Source organism: Phyllostomus hastatus, unplaced genomic scaffold (genome assembly GCF_019186645.2).
Source record: "Phyllostomus hastatus isolate PE091 unplaced genomic scaffold, TTU_PhHast_1.1 phas_contig_159, whole genome shotgun sequence".
Lineage (NCBI taxonomy): Eukaryota > Metazoa > Chordata > Mammalia > Chiroptera > Phyllostomidae > Phyllostomus > Phyllostomus hastatus.
In genome coordinates, this window is record NW_025333640.1 from 28,471,154 (window position 1) to 28,490,379 (window position 19,226).

The 19,226-nt window shown below is 38.9% G+C and overlaps 1 protein-coding gene and 1 pseudogene across 1 annotated transcript in view; both read left to right on the forward strand.

The window, feature by feature from the left end:
- Positions 1-8,801, forward strand: part of LOC123813985 — a 33,829-nt pseudogene extending 25,028 nt beyond the window's left edge.
- The window catches only part of INPP4B (inositol polyphosphate-4-phosphatase type II B), a 520,158-nt gene that overhangs the window by 67,038 nt on the left and 433,894 nt on the right, over positions 1-19,226 (forward strand). The gene's annotated exons all lie outside the window — the stretch shown is intronic.

Here is a 19,226-nt window from a genome sequence, read left to right on the forward strand (position 1 = left end):
TTTTCTGAGTATTTTGCTAGGCAGTTTATCAATTTCATTAAATTTTTCAAAGAACCAATTTGTGTTTCTTAAAAAATATTTTCTATTGTTGTCTATTTAATGTTTCCTTATTTTCTCTTCTGATTTTTAATACATTTTTCCTTCTCTTTACTTAGAGTTTAATTTGCTCTTTCCTTTTCAGGTTCTTAAATCAAAATCTGACCTTTTATTTTCTAATAGAGGCATTTAAAACTATTAATGTCTTTCAAAATCTCCACTGTAGCAATATCCCATAATATTGCTGTTTAGTTTTATTGTCATACAGTTTGAAACATTTTCTCACTCCCCTTTCATTTTATTTCTTAGGCCCAAGGGTTATTTAGAAATAGGTTATTTAATGTTCAGTGATTTATTTTCTGATATATCTAATTGCAGATTTTTAATGTATTTCCAGTTTGGGAAGAGGACATATTCTGGGAGATTTCAGCCTTTTATAATATAATGAGGTTCATTTTATGGCTAGATTAGGTTGACTCTTCCATGTTTTTGAAAAGACTGTGGGTACTGCAGTTGTTACCTTGTAGTGTTCTGTAATTGTCAAGTAGGTCAAGGAGGTTGGGTAAAACGTTAAGCTTATCTTTTTCTTAATTGACTTTTTTGTCTTCTTATTTATATTAATTACTGAGAGTGTATTAAAAATCATCAGAGATTATGGATTTGATTATTTCTCCCTCTGGTTCCATGAGTGTTGGCTTCATGAACTTTGAAGCTCTGTTACTAGGTGCATACATATTTAAGATTGCCACGTCTTCCTGATGAAGTGGCCCTTTTGTCATTTTGAAATACCCATCTTTATTTCCTGGAATATATCTAGTCTCGAAGTCTACTTTGTATTATATTAATATAACCACACCAGCTTTCTTATCTTTCTGTTTACATTGTATAACTTTTCTCACCTTTTTATTTTCAAGTTATTTTTTCTTTAAATTTAAATTCTGTCTTGTTGTGTACAGTTGGATCTGGCTCTTTAATTCAGTCTCACAAAATTGGCTGTATGTATAACCAGTCAGCAAATTTTAGCTCAAGGGTCAGCAAACTTCTTATGTTGAGGGCCAGATGGTCAACATTTTAGGCTTTGTCAGTCACATGGGCTCTGTCGCACCCACTGAACCCCTGCCACAGTGGCACAAAAGCAGCCACAGACAATATGTTAGTGCACCGAGAAGGCTATTTTTCAATAAGTTTTTAAAAACAAATGGGTAAGATTTGGCCTGTGGGTTATAGTTTCTTAACTGCTTGTTTAGTCAGGTATTTTTTTTTTTTTTTACTTTTTCTCTGTTTACATTGAATTTAATAGTTGATATTATTTAAGTTTGCCTTCATCTTATTTTTTTTCCTTATTCTCTTACTTTTGTTTGGTTTTGTTGTTCCTTTCCTGACTACTTTGGGCTACTTTACTGACTGCTTTGCTGTATTGGGTATTTTTAACATTCTGATTATTTCCTTTCTTGGCTTCTTAGCTCTTTTGCTTTTTTACATTTATGTAGAGTTGGCTCTTGGATTAACATCACCTTACTCTTAACTTATTAAAGTCTATTTAGGGTCAAAATGACTATGTTAACACCTGATTGTTTAATGTTCCTTTAGAGATTCTTTACGGTATCACTTCGTTTTGTATGCTTCTCACTTCTAGTTTTTATTTCTCACTTCCAAAATGTTGTACCTTTCAACAGTAGAATTCCATTCACTTGTCCCTTATTTATTGTGTTGTTGTTAACACACCCTTGATTTTTCATGTTTTATAAACTCTACCTTACAATGCTATTATGATTGCCCTTTTAAAAAATAGTCATCTTTTAGAGAAATAAGGAGAAATCTTGTATAACCCACTATTTACTTTTTCAGTGTCTTTCATTCTAGTAGATTTGCCTTTTTACATGGTATGATCTCCCTTCTTTCTTTAGCATTTCTTATATTTTATGTTTGCTCCAAGTATTTTTCATAATAAAATACCTTTATTTTAACTTATTTTTGAAGTACACTTTTACTAGATACAAATTTTTAAATAATATTTCTTTTTTTTCTTTCAAAATGCCAAGGATGCTGTTCCATTGTTGTCTGGACTGCCTTGTCCAGATGAGAAGTCAGCCGTTGTTCTTTCATTGTTTCCTGTAGTAATCTGCCCTTGACTCTGACTGCTTTATCCTTTGTTTTCAGCAGTTTGGCTATGATGTGCTTTGGTGTAGGTTTCTTTAATTGTATGTTTTTGGGGGAGTGTCCCCTAATTCTTACCTCTGTAAATTGATTTTTTTCCTCAGCAAATTGATTATATTTTTAGCCATTATTTATTTTAATACTTTTATGTTCTATTCTCTTTTATTTTTGAGACTCCTGTTACCTGTGTATTTGATTATTTGATATTGTCATACAGGTCTCTAGAACTCTACTCATTTTTTTTTAACATTTTGTCTTTTTATTCCTCAGACTACTTAATTTCTATTGATTTCTCTTCAGCTCCATTGACTCTTTCTTCTACCATCTCAAAATTACTATCAAATATATCCAGTGAATTTTAAATTTTATTTATTTTTCTTTTTAGTCCTAGAATTTCTATTAGCCTTTCTAAAAAGCTTGCCTTTCTCTTCTGAGATTCACTATCTGTTCTTTTATTAAAACCATATTTTCCTTTAATTTTCTGAACATATTTTCCTGCCTTTTTAAATACATTTTTGTAGTTGTGTTGAGCCATTATCTGATAACCGCAAGATGTGTGTCTTCTCTAGATTATTTTGATGTGTTTTATTTTTGTGTGTCACATTTTCTGTTTTCTTAGTACACTTTGGAATTAATGTACTCTGGCACTGCAAAAAAAGTTACAGTATTAGGAGATGTTAAATAGCTCTTTCATTTTGACTGGCATGAACTACAATGCCCTGTCACACTTGACCTTTAATATCCCTGTTTCTTTCTCAGCTAGTAGCAGAGACTCCCTTAAAAGCCTTATGTATTCTTGCTCTGCACGTACAGGGAATACTGTTCAGGTTCAGAGGCCTCCCTTTTGCACGGCTCCTTCCTTTCTGCCTCCTTGCCTTGCACATTCTGTCTGCTGTGGCCTCCTTGAACTCTAATCTTGACTTCTATGTGCAGCAGGACCATGTGCTTTGCTTGGATGCCAGCTTGCTTTACAGGGGTTGGAAAATTATTTCTTAAGAGAGAGTTGGTGAAATTGGGGGGCTATCCCTTTACTCAAAAATGCAGTTTTGTGCTACATGTTGTATAGTGCCCCCAGAGTATTTTCCTTAAATATTTTATCCAACTTTATGGCTGTTCATAGTGAGCAGACTAATCCAGGACCAGTTAATCCACTGTATCCAGAAGAAGAAGTTTTCTTTTCTGAGTGAGGTTTTCTGTGTTTTTCCCTCTTCTTTACTGATTTGAAGTTAATATATCTGATTTCTATCTTTTAGAAATGGACCTTAAATCTTTGCTTGCATACTTAGTCTAAAGTTAGCTAATCTCTATCATCTCCTCTTTAATAATGCAAGATATTAAAACTTAAATTCAACCCCTTCCTGCTTTTTCTATCAAGTAGCTTAGTTCAACCTGATTTTTATTCACTAAATTGAACATTATTATTCATATTATTTTAAATACAGTTATTGTTGATTAAATTTATCTACATGGTCACTAATTACTCTTTTTGTCCACTTTCTTTTGTGTCTTAGAATTCCCATTTGGTATGATTTTCTTTTTGCCAAAAATCTTTTCTGAAAAAAATTTTCTTTGTGGTATGTGCCTCTTGGTAAAATCTCTTTTGATACATCCAAATAGATATTTATTTCACTTCTGCCTCAAATTACAATTTGGGAATACAAGTCTTAACAGATAGTTCTTTTTCTCAATGCTTGGAATGCATTATTCAACAGTCTTCTGGTATCCGTCATTTTGAGAAATTGCTGCTGATTGATTTACTTGTATTTACTTGTTGGTAACTTCACTTCCTAAAGTCAAACCCAAATTTTCAGCCTTCTTTGTTAAAGTCAGAAAAACAAAATTAGGGAAGCAGTATAGAATAGCAAAAGCAGCTAGTCAAGAATGTGGATTTAGTGGAAGAGCAGCTGATACCAAAGGAAGCTCTGCATCCTGAGTGTGCCCCAGAAAAGTTCTGCTGTGATGCAAGGGGACTGACCACAGGTGTCCTTTTTATTAGTCATGATTGGGCACTGGATTCTCCCCAGGGAGGAATATAGGAATTGATAAACATTTTCAGTAACTGAAGACAATTATCAAGAGAAGGGTTGATCTGGGTGCAGGGGCTGGTAAAGATGGCATGGGAAGGGCACCAAAATGTGTACCAAACGAGTCTATCAGCTATTTCTGGCTGCTTTGAAGGCCTCTTTGTCTTTGATAGTCTACAGCTTTACTCTTGTCCTGAGGTGTATGTTTTGTTTTATTCATCTTACTTGGAAAACATTGTGTTTCCTGTATCTCAAGTTTCAGTTCTGGAAGATTGGCTAGCCAATTTTGGTCTTGCTGTTGCCTCTTCCAGGTGGCATAACTTAAGGAAAGTTAATTTCCTTAGATTTTTTGCCCCTGCTGCCCCACTCCCCTCACCCTAGGCCTGGCCTTGGCCTCTCCTCTGGTCTCTCTTATGCCTGCTTCAGGAAATCTGGTCACATGTTAGAACTTCCGTTCTGTCTTTCACCTCATGTGTTTCATTACTTTTTCTTCCTTAGACACCTTTCATGTAATTGTTCAAGTGTGTCTCTCAGTTTATTAACTCACTACGAAGTGGTACTGAATTTTCTATTCAGTGCATCTACAAAGATGGTCATGTTATTTCTTTCTTTCTTCTATAAGTTACCTTTGATCTTTGAAAATTCCAGTTGGTTTTTATATCCTACTTTTCCTTAGGTTTTTAGTTCCCTCTTTCATATACTTACATATTATAAATGGCATATTTATTTTATATTGCGTGTCTGAAAATCACAAAGTCTTAAGTTGTTGGCAGTCTAGTTCTGCTATCTGTTGCTTCCTTGGATTCTCCTTTATGAAGGCCTATGTTCTTTTACATCTTTGTATCTTGTGTCTTCTTCAGTAAATGCCTCTATTTTTCATATTACATGACATATGAATGTAATATGTCCAGAAAATATCCATCCATGTAATATGAAAAATAGAGACATTTATTGAAGAAGACACAATCTACAGCAAACATTATACATAGGACAGTGATGCCTCGGTCCCCTTCAATGTAGGCACTTTGGGACCTCACACAGTTCTCACAATCACCATCAGTTTCCCTGTTGTATTTTCCTGATTCTCATCGATGATCTGAAATCTCTTCCCTTTCAAAGGTGATTTTAGTTTTGGGAAAAGCCAGAAGTCACAGGGCACCAAATATGGACTGTAGGGGGTCCGAGTCTCCTGGGAGATTTGATGTTTCACCAAAAATCTCTGCACAAGACATGATGTATGAACAGGTGCATTGTCATGACAAAGCTGCCAATCACCACTTGCCCATAGCAGCCTTCTGAATCATCTAAATAGGTGCCACAGAGGAATGTTTAAGCTTAATGAAATATTTGATGCAGATTCGTTGCTCTACTCACTCAGTCATTTTGAATGTGATGGTCACACAGTACACATGCTCACTCAATGACATCTACCGTCCCCACTGACTACTACAGTGAATTCAGCATTGTTCACTCACGTGCATTCCAGTCCACTCTCTTTGTCTGTCAGGGTACATTGATGTTCCACAAACCATCTCATTATATCAACAATGACTGGACTTTTTCTGGACAGACCTATTAAGATATGGGTTCTAGTACTTCAGTAAACCAGTAAAAACTACTTACCAGCACAGAATTTTCTCTAACATTTTCAAGATTGATTTTCTTTTGCATTAATTTACTTTTTTTGAATCTTGTGATGATTTTCAACATGGATATTTCTATTTGTTTGAGGGTTTTATTAGTTCCTATGGTTGTTTTTTGGTGGTTGTTGATACTGGTGGTTTTAGCCAGAAGCAAAATCCTGTATTCCTACTAAAATATTCTTCGGGAACCTTTTCAGGTCAACTTATATAAAAAGCCAAAACAGCCTAGGGCAACTTATAAGTGAGTACCTGAGAACTAAGAAATCTGAGAATTCACAATGGAACTGAGATCAGAGTTGTACTTTAACACAGAATGAAGTCTCCCAGGGTTTTGGGGAAACAGCAGCTACTCCCTTATTGACCTTCTGACTTGGTAACTCTCACAGGCATTTACGAGGCTACACACCAGAACTAGAGCCGGGCGGCTCTGTCTTTTCCCAAGTGGTGGCATTTGTTGTCATTTGGGGAGGATGTAGCACCGTGCAAGCAAGTAACTTTTCCAACAGCCCCTGAAGGGGAGCTTCTGTTTTAAGTCCTCAAGAGTTAATTCACTAAAATTCAGTAACACTACAGGCAGTAAACCTTACAGAGAGAGTGAAATGCTCAATAATAACTGTAACAGGTGAACACTGGTAAAACTGATAAGAATGTCTTTCAGAGAACCTGTGGAAATGAATTAGGTCAAGCAAGGATTAAGAAAGCCTTTCATTTAGGTGACTATATCATTAAGGCAGGTTTCTTCAACTGTAATATGCCCACAGATCCCCTGAGGTTTATGCTAAAATAAAGATTCTGACTCTGTTGGTCTCGGATGGTGCCTAGAATTCTGTATTTAGTAAAAAAGATTTTATTTATTTATTTTTAGTGGGAGGGGAAGGGAGGGAGGGAGAGAGAGTGAGAGACACTGATGTGAGAGAGAAACATCGGTCAGTTGCCTCTCGCACAGGTCCCAGCCAGGGCCGGCCCACAGCCCGGGCACGTGCCCTCTCCAGGGGTCGAACTACCACCTTTTGCTCTGTGGGATGATGCTCATCCAACTGAGCCACACCGGTCAGGGCTGGAATTCTCTGTTTCTAACAGCCTTCCAAGCCATGATGATGCTGCCGGTGTATAGACTGCAGCATCCTTTGGAATAAAGTGTCTGGACACTGACTTTGGCAACAGAATGAGATAGAAGACAAGAAAATGTACCATAAGCTATTTAACACTCAACTCGGAGGATAGTGCTGGAAGCGTATGTGTGTTTAAATGCACATGGCATGATACATGTAATTTGCTTTAAACTCTTAGGGGCTACTACCACTTTAAATTCAAAGTATAGTGTGTTTATAGTTCTAGTATTCACTAGAACTATATTTTTCTAGAACTATATTCACTATATTTTTCTCTATTTTTTCTATAAAAATATAGAACATAGCACAAACACACAGAATGGAAGTTTTTAATAAAACACACTTTCGAAACAACATGGGGGACTTCACAGCAAGAGTTGAGCACAATGTTTAAGTAAAAAGACGAGGGCCAGAGGGACAGGTACTCCCTCACCTGACTGCAGAGGCACTCTTGCGCCATGGGAGAGTCGCCAGAATGGGGTTGGGGAGCAGCTGCTCACCTTCAGACTCTGCCTTTGCTGCCTGGCCCTGGGGGTCAGGTGACTTCTGACAACCACACTGGGCTTCGGTTTCCTCATCTATAAACAGGGATAATAGTGTACCCAGCAAGGACGTTTCTTAGGAGTATTAAATGTGTGACTCAGCAACTCAGAACAATATCTGATGCATAGTTGGCAATAGTAAATGTTTATTTTTATCACTGCAATAATATCTAAAACAACTCAATTTAGAGATTAAAAAGTTGTTTGCAAAAAAAGTAGAACTTGAGTCTATTTTATGGCTACATTGCCTATAGGAGAGTACTTTGATTATATGAAAAAACAACAGAGACTGAAAACATGATTAAGGAAATAAAATTACTGGCGAAATTAGAGTCTAGTATTGAGATGAGAAAGTTTTCATCAACTAAGTGAAAGGTCTGATTATTAAAAAATAAAAGGGCAGACAACCAGCTGACTCTGGCTGCATGGCAGCCACGGTCCCCGGCCCGAACCCTCGCCCAGCGGCCCTCATCAGAACGTCGGCAAAGACGGACAGACCACGTCCATCTGATGATGGCTCCATGAGAAGGAGCACAGACAGATCGAAACCTCTTGAAGAAAAAACCTGAGCCTTCACTCTTTGATTTTGACAGACCCTGAGGAAGGTCAGAGAGCCTAAAAATATTGGTGGGCGAAGTGATGACAGAAGCTACCTTTTCACTTGCTGAGGCCAAGTTCATGGCAGGGGACTTCAGTGCCAGTTATCCAGAATGCAAATAAAGCCCGAGTGAAGATCCCAGTGAGGAAGAGAGGGTAGCAGCTGTTACTCTGCCAGCATTTGCGCACCAGCGTGAAGGAAATGAGTTATGATCTGACCAGTTGTGGCTAAATGAAAGAGGGGTTGTGCCACAGCAGGGGAGCTTCCGGTGGAACCAGCCTCATCGCAGACTTCCTTTGTTACTGCGTGAAGCTATCGAGATAACCCTCAGGTGTGTCTGTGTCATTGAACTCGTCATCATTCCCCGGGTCCAGCGTGCCCTCCCTTACATCACTGTAGAGCTGGATGAGAGAGAGCTAGAGTTGTACAGGTTAAAGAAAGTACAGGAGAAGAAAGAGATTCCCCAGGAAAAGTCTGAGAGGCACGTGGACCACTGGAGGGCAGCTGGAGAGGTGACAGAGCCTGCCCATCTTCTGGCCGAAGAGAAGGATGAGGGTCTTCTCTGTGAACCATTTTTCCTCTCTTGGTGCTTTCGGAAGCCCCACCATGGCACCGTTTTAGTTCACAGTGTGTGGGTTTGGCTTGTGCGGTTGTGTATTGTTTTGGCTCAAGAACTTCGCTGGCTGTAAGATTTCCCTGGATGTCCATTTACGGAATTACCTTTGCAGAATCCTAATTCAGCAACCATGTATCACAAAGACCTAGAGAACCTGCCCAGGAATTTGCAGAATTTGCTCTGCAGAAGAGTTCCCCTCTGCTCCATCTACACCTTTGTTCCAAGTGATGGGCTTCCTGAGCACACTAGGAAAGTCTCCTTTGGAACCAGCAGCCATCCGTGGGGCCGTGTACTGCGGGAGCACCCTCCACCCCCACCCACTCTCACACCTGGGCGCTGCTGTCTGAGACGGCTGCCTCCGGCCCTGTGTCGCTGTGCTGCTGTCTCTCTCCTCCAGCTTTGTGAAAGCCCTCACTTATTTTACTTTGCAGGGCCAGTCTCTGTTCTGTCTGTCATGGAGCAGTTTTGCCAATTTGATTGTGACTATGGTATAAACAATAATATGATTTCAAATAAAAAAATAAGTAAAAATGGGTAGAAATTAATTATTCTTAGTATGCAATTGTTAATATGCTTTAAACGTGGCCTGTGGCTTTGGTGTTGCTATTTTATGTCTGCCTTTCCTCTGGCATAGGTTTAGCATATATTTCAAAATGCCTGAGCCTTTGATTATTACCTTTGTAACTTTTCATTATTCATGCTTGCTGTAGGTATAATTCTAATTTAGAAAAGAAAGCGTTCTTTCTGTCTTACTGTGTGTGCAAAGATAAATAGGTGGTTATTGTGTTTCTTTTTTTCCATTTATATTTTCTTTCCAAACTTTAAATGCAGACAATTATAAGAACCTACACTTCTAAACCTTTGTTTTGTGTTTTTGTTTTCTGAAACAATTGTTTCATAAGATAAGCAAGGGAAAAGTAAAAAGGAATCCAACTGGTAGCAGCTTTAGTATTTGCAAAAGGAAATAACTTTAGAAGTCGGGTCCAATGCTTACTGATGATGTTTCGAGCTAGTGTAGCTCAAAAAGGAAAAATTTCTTAATATATACAAATATACAAATGTGTTTGTGTTTGTTAAAGATACAAATATGCTTTAAAATAGAATATCCATGCATTTTATGGTAGATTCCCTTTTTTAAAGCTTTAATGTGCCTTCTTCCTTTCTATCTTTCTTTTTAAAAATATTTTATTTATTTGTTTATTTACTTATTTATTTGTAGAGAGGGGAAGGCAGGAAGAAAGAGAGGGACAGAAACATCCATGTGTGGGTGCCTCTCGTGTGCCCCCCAATGGGGACCTGGCCCACAACCCAGGCATGTGTCCTGACTGGGAATCAAACCTGTGATACTTTGGTTGGTAGGCGGCCTTCAATCCACTGAGCCACACCAGCCAGGGCAGACCCCCTTTTATTAAACAAAGCCAACAATGAATAAGCAATTTGAGGAGAAATATTATATGTTGCCGTGTTTAGGGAAAATACCCATGTTCTGTCTGCACATACTTTTCTGAATCATCACACATGTAGATGGTGAGGAACAGCATTTGAAGATTGAAATCCACTGTTTTATTTGCTCATGATTATTTTTGAAATCAGGGATTATCTTCGAAATCTATTCATGCCTGTTTTTTTCAAGTGGTACAGACAGGTGGGTGGGGATCCCGATGCCACTTAAAAAGGCTAACTGCGGAAGTATAATAGGCACATAGAAAAATGAGCAAATCTAAGGTTTACAGCTCGATAAATTTTTGTGACGCAAACACATCTACCTGAAGATCCAGGTGCCAAGCTTAAGAAAGGATTATAATAGTACCTCAAAGTCTCCCCTCATGTCCTCTCCCGGTCACTTATACCAACCAAGAGCTCCCCCCATTTGATATAAATACTGTCACATATGATAATATGTACTTTTTGCTTATGATCTTTTACTGTAAACATTGCTTGTGATATTTATCCGTGTTGTTGGTGACACTGTGGTTTGTTCATCCTCATTAACATATAGTATTTTATTGTCTGAATAGGTCTTACTTTTTTAATCAGGCCTACTATGAATGGGTATCGGGACTGTTTCTAGCTGATCTCTACTGTGAAGAATGCCACTATGAGCATTTCTTGTACATGTTGGCAACCATTGTAGGCCTATATTGTGGCTATAACCCTAGGGATGGAATTTGCCCAGCCGTACGGTGTGCATACATCCAACTTAAGACTGCCAAACTGTTTGCTAAAGTTCCACTGACTTCCACCACCTGCCCCCTCCAGCAGGGAATGACGGTACTGTTGTTCTGTGTCCCGGTATGGAGTCTTGGTGATATGTGTGCTTTTTATTTTAGCTACATTTGTCTGCAGGTAGTGATGTCTCACTGTGATTTCCATTTGCATTTCCAAAGGAGTCATAAGGTTGAGGAAATTTGAATATGTGTATTGAAAATTTGAATGCCCTCTTTGGTGAAATCTTTATTTATGTCTTTTGCTCATTTTTCTATTGAGTCGTGTGTCTTGTTTTTATTGATTTGTAGGCGTTTACTTAAATATTCTGAATGCTAATTATTATCAGATATATATATATCTGATATATATGCTAATTATTCTGAATGCTAATATTATCATATATATATATATTGCAAATTTCTTGTGCTCTGTGATTTTTAATTCTCTACTTGGCATCTTTTGATGAACAGAAGTCCTTAATTTAAATGTGGTCAAATTTACCATTTTTCGCCTTTATGGTTTCTACTTCTCCTATGCTGTTTAAGAAAGCGTTGCTTACCCCAGAGGGAAAGATAGTACCTCCTAAGAGCTTCATTGTCTTAGCACCCACATTTGGATACACAGCCCTCTGCAGCAGAGAGATTGCCCCACCCCCACTGCCCTGCATCGTCCAACTGGCTGTAATTTACCTGCATAACGAGTTGTCACGATTTGCGTGGGTTTGTTTCTGGATTCCATGTTTCACTCCATATCTGTTTGTTTGTTTTTGTACTGATTACTCACTGTGTTAATTACAAAACTTTATAATGCCTTCGATGCCTGGTAATTGAAGACCTCCGGCTCTGTTCTTCATTAATGTCGCCTCGGCTCCTCTTGGCCCCTTGCATTTCAGTGTAAATGTTAGCTTGTTAACAACAAACTGCTGGGACTTCAGTTGTGATTACACTGAACACATGAATCAATTTGAGGAGAACTGACATCTTTATAATATTGAGTCTTCCAACGTGAGCATGACATACCTCATTTATTTATTGGCTTTGCATTTGTTTATTGGCTTCGCCCCCCTTTAAATAAAGTTTTATAGATTTCTGGTGTAGTGGTCATGAACATGTTTTGTTAGATCTATTCCGGAGTACTTGAGATTTTTAAATTAAGTTTTAAATGCCTATTTTCTATTTTTAATTTGTTGTTATATAGTAATGCCACTGATTTTTGTATGATGACCCCAAATTCAATAACCTTACTAGATTTATAATAAAATGAATAATTATCCTGTGGAATAATGATTTATTATGTCCATTTTAAATATATTTCATTGTTGATGAAAAGAAATCGATTTAAAATTATTGAACTTTTATTTTTAAATATTAACTAAATAATATTAATTTATATTCTTATTACTTCAGTAGGTGCTAGAAATATTGGACTTCTGTCTTCTTCTGTGTCCTCAATGTCTAATACTCGTACGTAAATGGGTCTGTCGGTCTGGTCTTCAGCTTCCTCGTCTGGGAAATGGGGACAGTGGATTAGACATGCTTTAGTTCCCTTTTCCCAGGGCCGGATGACTCAGACAACTTTTGGGTCAGCGGTTGTGCATTGGAATTTTTCCCCCTTTCTTCTACTCTTCCCCTTATGGCACTGTGACTGTGGGGACAGTGGGCCTCATGGGATCTCATTTCGGGGGAGAGCGGTATTTTCTCCGAGAATCTGAAATTCTCTTCAGTCTCTGTCCTGAAAGTGGCTGCCAGTCCTGATGTCTCCGCCCCCACATTCATTTGGGGGGTTTAACTCAGGAGAAGGGAGATGAGGACTTCATATTTGCCCTCTTCCTCCTCTGTCTTCGTATCCATGCAACTTTTAAGCCCAAGGTAGTTTTTTGTATTTTTTTACATTGTCCCCTATGCCTTCTCCATTCTTAGAATCACAAAACTCCATGACCTGATTCTCTAGGTCTGACTTCTACTATGTTATGGCAACTAAGCTTGAGGTTTTAAAAGTCCCTTTCTCCCCAAGGAAAGCCTGATATTCAAAACCACTGTCTTAATATGGATCCAGATTTCTTGCTAAATGTCAAATTCTAGACTCCTCCTCGTATTTTATTTATCTATCTTTTCATTGAGGAAAGTGCTACCTGCAGCAGAAAGGCAAGGTCAAACACAGAGAAATGCAAAAACCTTGCATGTGATATATTTCCAAATACTGGCATCCTTGCTATAGGATGGGCCATTCCTTTCTCATATTTCTTTGCGGCCTTTTCCCTAGCTGACATATTAGTTTGTTCAAATGTGACAATAAAGACTTGTTACGCAATTTCTATCATAGAACATGGCAAGATATTTATGCCACATGAGTTCGCTCTATCTCTGTTAATAGATATTTAATACATAGCAAGCGGGTGTGTACTTATTAGGAACCTCCTTCCTATGTGCTAAACATTGAATTAAGTCCTGAATGGGCAGGGGATAGGTGAGAGGTGAAAAATATAATAACTGCCCTTGAGGAACTTAAAATATAGTTGGGGAGACACGACAGCCTAAGGCTACCTAAGAAGATAGGATAAATGATAGGCATTAACTGTAATTGCTATACAAGGTCAGAGAATCATAAATCACCCGGGTCCAAAGAACCTGGGGATCACTTTGTGCGGAAGTTGCCATTAAAGCTTTGACAGGGTGGTAAATTCGGAAGGTGTTGAAAGGAATTGAACAGCAAGCAGGAGGAACAGACAAGGAGACCGGAACTGGGAGGGACAACATGGGAGCCGTTAGCACTTGGCCAGACTCAGTAGGACACATTATACTGAAGAACAATGTAAAATTCATGGAATGATCAGGAAACTTAAAAAAACAACAACAACAGTGTATCCAGTAGATATACTGCACAATTTCTAGCTGCTTCTCCCATGGGTCTCTTAAAGCTCAAATTATAAAAACTAATATTCTAGGTTGTAAAATTGGCAAAGTTTGACCCCTTGAGGGAAGAGCTATTTGATACCAAGGTGATTTATGAAATAGATCACCTTGTAGACATTCCCTATTAGGAGCTTGATAACTTTTACATTCATAGTCCAGCAGGGGTGGGATATTGGAGATTAAAACAGAGTTTTGGGGGTGAACTGAGGGTCCACTAGGAATATCCGCAAGGAGGCAGGTGTGGGGTGCTGCCTGTGTCCCCTTCTCATTGCCAGAAAGAGGTGCTTCAAGGAGACTTGGTGAGAATGGAACGTGGGTCTCGTGAGGCTTGGAGGCGGTTGTCTGACACACTGGACTGGCTCCTGGCGGATCTAGGGACCAGGAGATGAGCTAGTGAGCAGCTGACAGAAGAGCCATGTAGAGATGCTGTGTTGGATGTCGCCTCTTTCCCCCGCGGTTTGTGAGAGTTCCCTGTGGAACGGGTGTGAACTCTGCATGTGAGGACACTGTCACAAGGCTGTCGTGGTCCTATCCCGCTAGACCGCTCAGGGACCCAACTGGTCTCAGCAGATGGAAGCTGGAGGCGTCCCCTGGAGCTGTGGCTGCAGTAAGGGACAAAGTGAGACGGTACAACTCGTATGAAGGGCCGTATAGACTGGGAGTCCCCAGTGACTGGGGAAGGAGGAGCCAACACTGGCTGCGAACCAGCTTTACATACATTCCTCTCCATGTACTTCTTCTTTTCTGACCAGCCCTCCGTCACTCCGCTCCCGTGTTCCAGAGGCTTGGAACTAGGGTTCGCTGGTTGGAGAGGAAAGACCTGGAGGGGGAAATACGGGGTGCTCTTCACTGGCTTGCAGCAGAGCCCAGCTCTGAAGGGGGGATAATTTGACCCTTAAATCAGTTTTTATATGGAGCTGGGTATTCTAATTTCTAAATTGAGAATACGTTTGGTCACTTAATGTAACTATAAGATTTTTTTAAAGCTCCAGTTGATCAGGGTTTTTAGATAAAGGCCTTGTTTTTATTGGTTCAACAGATGCTGCGTTAATTTCCGGGAGCTGCTGTAACAAATGACCAAGGAGTGGCTTAGAGCAAGAGGCATTTGTTTTCTCACTGTTCTGGAGGCTAAACGTCTAAAATAAAGGTGTCTAGAGGGCCACGTTCTCTCTGAAAGCTCTAGCAGATAATCTATTCCATGGACTTCCCCTTCGCCTCTGGGGTTGCCGCCGTCCTTGGCTTGTGACGCATCACTCCCATCTCTGCCTCCCTGGTCACAGCATCTCCCTCTGTCTTTGTCTTCACGTGACACTCTCCTGTGGGTGTTTATATATCTGTATCTCATCTTACAGGGACACACATCGTATTGGATTAAGGGTCTACCCTTCCCCATAGAATGTCATCTTAACTCACCTTTTCATTACATCTGGGAAGACTATTTCCAAATAAGATCACCTTCACAGATACGACGTGGCACTTCATGTTTTATGAGGGACACAATTCAACCCACAACAGATGCGATGCTGCTTGATGTCTGCACCCTGGAATCAGTTGTTAGTGTGAACCGAACTCCCTTCCTAGTTTATTTCTAGTCACGTGTCATGCTCTTTCCAAATATACAGCATGAGTTTGGAGTCTAAAGCAGTGTTTCTCAATCACTTCTATTAGGGATGCCACTCCTGGAGATGCCTCTTTTTATTTTGTCCCGTTTCCTCCAAGTGGTGCTACCGGTGTTTCTTTTTTTAACGTAGGCTGGCAATTTTGATGGGGACTGAGAAGAAGCACGGTGGGCACCGCAGGTCAGCCCTTGGCCATCTGGTCTCCATGTTTCCGTGCACTTCCGGTTCTTCAGATGCACTCTCCCAGTTTCCTGCAAAGATCCGTCCCCATGTGCCTGCCTGTCAGAGTTAGTCTTTCCAAGTCCTCCTCTACTGAATTTTTTTTAGCACCGAACAAGACTGATTGTCAGGCCAGTGTGCACGGGGTCAGCTGTCCTGATTAATTTTTTAAAGATAATTTTTAAATCCCTCTTTCCTGACTGCATAATGTTCTTTCAATACTTTTACTTGCTTTAACACATTGTACATTGTGTAGTGATGGTATTTTCACCAATTCCTTGACTTAATTGGCTACAGATGTTTTTTCCACTGAACTCTTTCTCTTGAGCCATTTTTCTTTACTACATTTTCTCTGAAGTCTGTTACAGACCCTGGCTTGTAGCACTGGGCTTCTAGGTGTTTTCTGAATTGGACTGAGTGTTCACAAAAGTAGAAAAGGGTCACTTGCTGTGAGTGATTCTTGAAGTAGACCACAGTTTCTTGGAAGGCGTCTTGGAACTAAAATGCTCAGCAAGATGAACAGGAGACACTGCAGGGAACTGGTTGGCGGCTTACTCAGCTTCCCACTACTCAATCTTTTTTCCCCACTTGCTCAAAGTCCTTTGTTTCCTTTGTCATCAGAGTCAGGTTAATCAATAGGCAGATTAGGTCCAGTATTTAATTTTGGGGGGTGATATTGGTTAATAAAATTATACAGGTTTCACGTAAAGGGAAATGGGGTCAAATCTGTGTCAGGAGCTTTGACTTTGGCTGGTAAACACACGATGCAATGCACACACGGTGCGTTTGTTTAAAAAGGAGAATGACGGTAAACAGGAGTAATGATGATGTTGATGATTATATTAGCTAACTTTCATTAGTTCTGTGTCCTTTATATGTATTTATCTCATTTATTTATCCTATCAGCTCTGTGGAGTAGAAATAATTATCAGTCTGATACTACAGATGAAGAATGAAGGCTTACAGAGTTTAATTTACTTGCTCAAGTTCACGCAGCTAGTAAGATACGGTGATTGCATTTATATGACTATTCTTATAATGGCTGTTATCACCAATTAGTCAATGTTGCTTTTAACTGTTAATGTTTCTTCAAATAACTTTCTTAAAGGGTGAATTTAAATTTCTCACCTATCTACGCGACGGTCCTTTCTGGAGAGCTATTGCTTGGTCTTGAATTTCTTATCCTCCAATCTGCACATTCAGATAATGATGCAATAAAATCTTTTATGGGATCCTCCTCAAGATTGTTATATACCAAGGGAGGGAATAAGATATGTTTTCATAACTTTTGACTTCTATAAAGTACTTTTCTCTTCATTGCAGCATGGAAAAGCTCTAAAATTGTATCTCATGAGGAGGGTAATCTGCAATTATTTACAGAGTCATCTCACAATATCTCATTTGATCACTTTTGTGGAAAAACAGAATTGTAAAACAGCCAAACTTTCATGAATATTTTAAAACCCAGGGAGGGAGGAAAGTAAGTTTGGATAATTGCAAATTCCATTTCAGCCCGTTGTATCCCAAGGAAATGCTCTGTCTCAACATGCCTTCATCTTATCTTTTCATGTGATGGAAGCTAATGCCTGTCCTTGGTCAAGTGGGAGTCTTGCTTCCACGGGAAAAAGCGAGAGGAACAAAGAGAACTGGGTGAAGTGGCTGCCCCCACCAGCCAGGTTCTTGGAGGCAGGGGCATGGGGACCTGGGGGGGAGTTATTTGGTGTTTAAACAAGTGGTTCCCGAGGCAGCTGCTGAATATTTTGTTGAATGATTTTCTTTTCTGACCTTTATTACTAAGGAATCTTCCTTAGGAAGCACTTCAAGAGTAAAAAGAAAGATTGTTTATATTCATCTCTTTTCTCCTTGCCCACAGAACCCAAAGAAATGGTGTCACCTGGCAAGAGATCTGCATGTTTTTATGAAAAATCAGACCAAGGTAATACTTACTGTGAACTGATACTTTTTTCATTTGTTTAACCCTGAACCATTAAACTTACTGGCTTTCTTTGATTACTGGTTTTAGCTATTGAATAACCCATCAAAAAAGTAAATCATCATCTGAAAACTAGAGGGAATGGTTATAAAGATTGCCATATTTTTGAAGTAACAGGAAAACTTAAAATATATTTTAGCTTATCAACACTGTGGATAATGGTTAATTTTTGACACTACCCTTTTATTTAGGTTAACATATGAATAGGATATCAACTAGAAGATTGTATTATCTTTGGAAATAACTCCAATTAGTTTATTGTATTTACAATGATAGACAATAAGAGAATTAGATTCTTGCCAGGGTGCAATCATAAGAATCTCCTTTTATTTAAACATTGATCAGATGGTTTTACATGTTATTTTTTGAATATGGAAAAAATTCCAGTATAAACTCCTTTAAGACTTTGTTGAGTTTTATGAAGACACTGTCATATAAAACATGTTTTCTTGGGAAAGACTAGATTACATCATAGAGTTTTTAAATAGCATGCCTGATTATGCTTCACAGTTGTAGATATAGTTGCTAAATTTTCAAATTTCTATGTGATTTGCTTACATATCTTGGCTCAAAACTATGCACACTCATGCAAATATCTTGATGTATATGTGCAAACAAAGTGTAAGATACAGATATACGATGTGTGCATACTTCATGAATGAATGTCCCATCTGAAGAGTTTTTTCAGAGAAGTTTCTAAAAGGTTAGAACTATGACGGAAACTGGAGCCATCTATTCAATGTTACCTGTTTACACAGCTACAAGAAATGATGTTACTGTGTGTATTTATCCCTATACTAACTCTATGAAAATGTGTGCTAGACTGCATGTTGATTGAAACTGATTGGATTTCACTTTTGACAAATTACTGAGTCCCTAAACACAAATGAGCCTTGAAACAAAGGTAGCATTTACATTTGATGGACATCAGCAGAAAACTTGTTTCTGAACTTGAATTTGCCATTGAGCAAAAATAAATGGTTTGGTTAAATTACAAATTGGGTGTTTCTACTTATTTTTGATTTTAGTTGATTCTTCAAAGGAGGCGTAAACCCCTTAAGGAAGCAGCTTCTTTCCCCTAAGGGCAATTTGGAATTGTAGGCACTCTCTTCAAGTTTTGTCTATACTAAAATGTTAACCGAATCTATGAAATAGTTTTAAATGTTTAATGACACCAACGGAGGGCTGCCTGTGCAGAGAACTATGAACCGAGACTCGCCACAGAGAGACAGTGCAATGAGCATGATGCCTGCGCGGTGTGGAAGACGTTGGAACCGAGCTCTGTGATGTAGACACGGGGGGACAAGTGACAGGAAAGTGCTTGTTGAGGGAGGATTGATGGATGATGACACAGTAAAGAGAGACACACTGAATGAGATAAATTCAATGAGGAGGACCAAGGACCCATGGCCTTTAGAATACTAGGAGAAAGGGAGCATAGGCTATCCAGGATGAGTTTATGCGAAATTATTATTTCAGAGGTATGTGCATACAAACATGTTCAGTTTTATCAGGCTTTTTGCTCAGGATCTGGAAACACTTTGAAT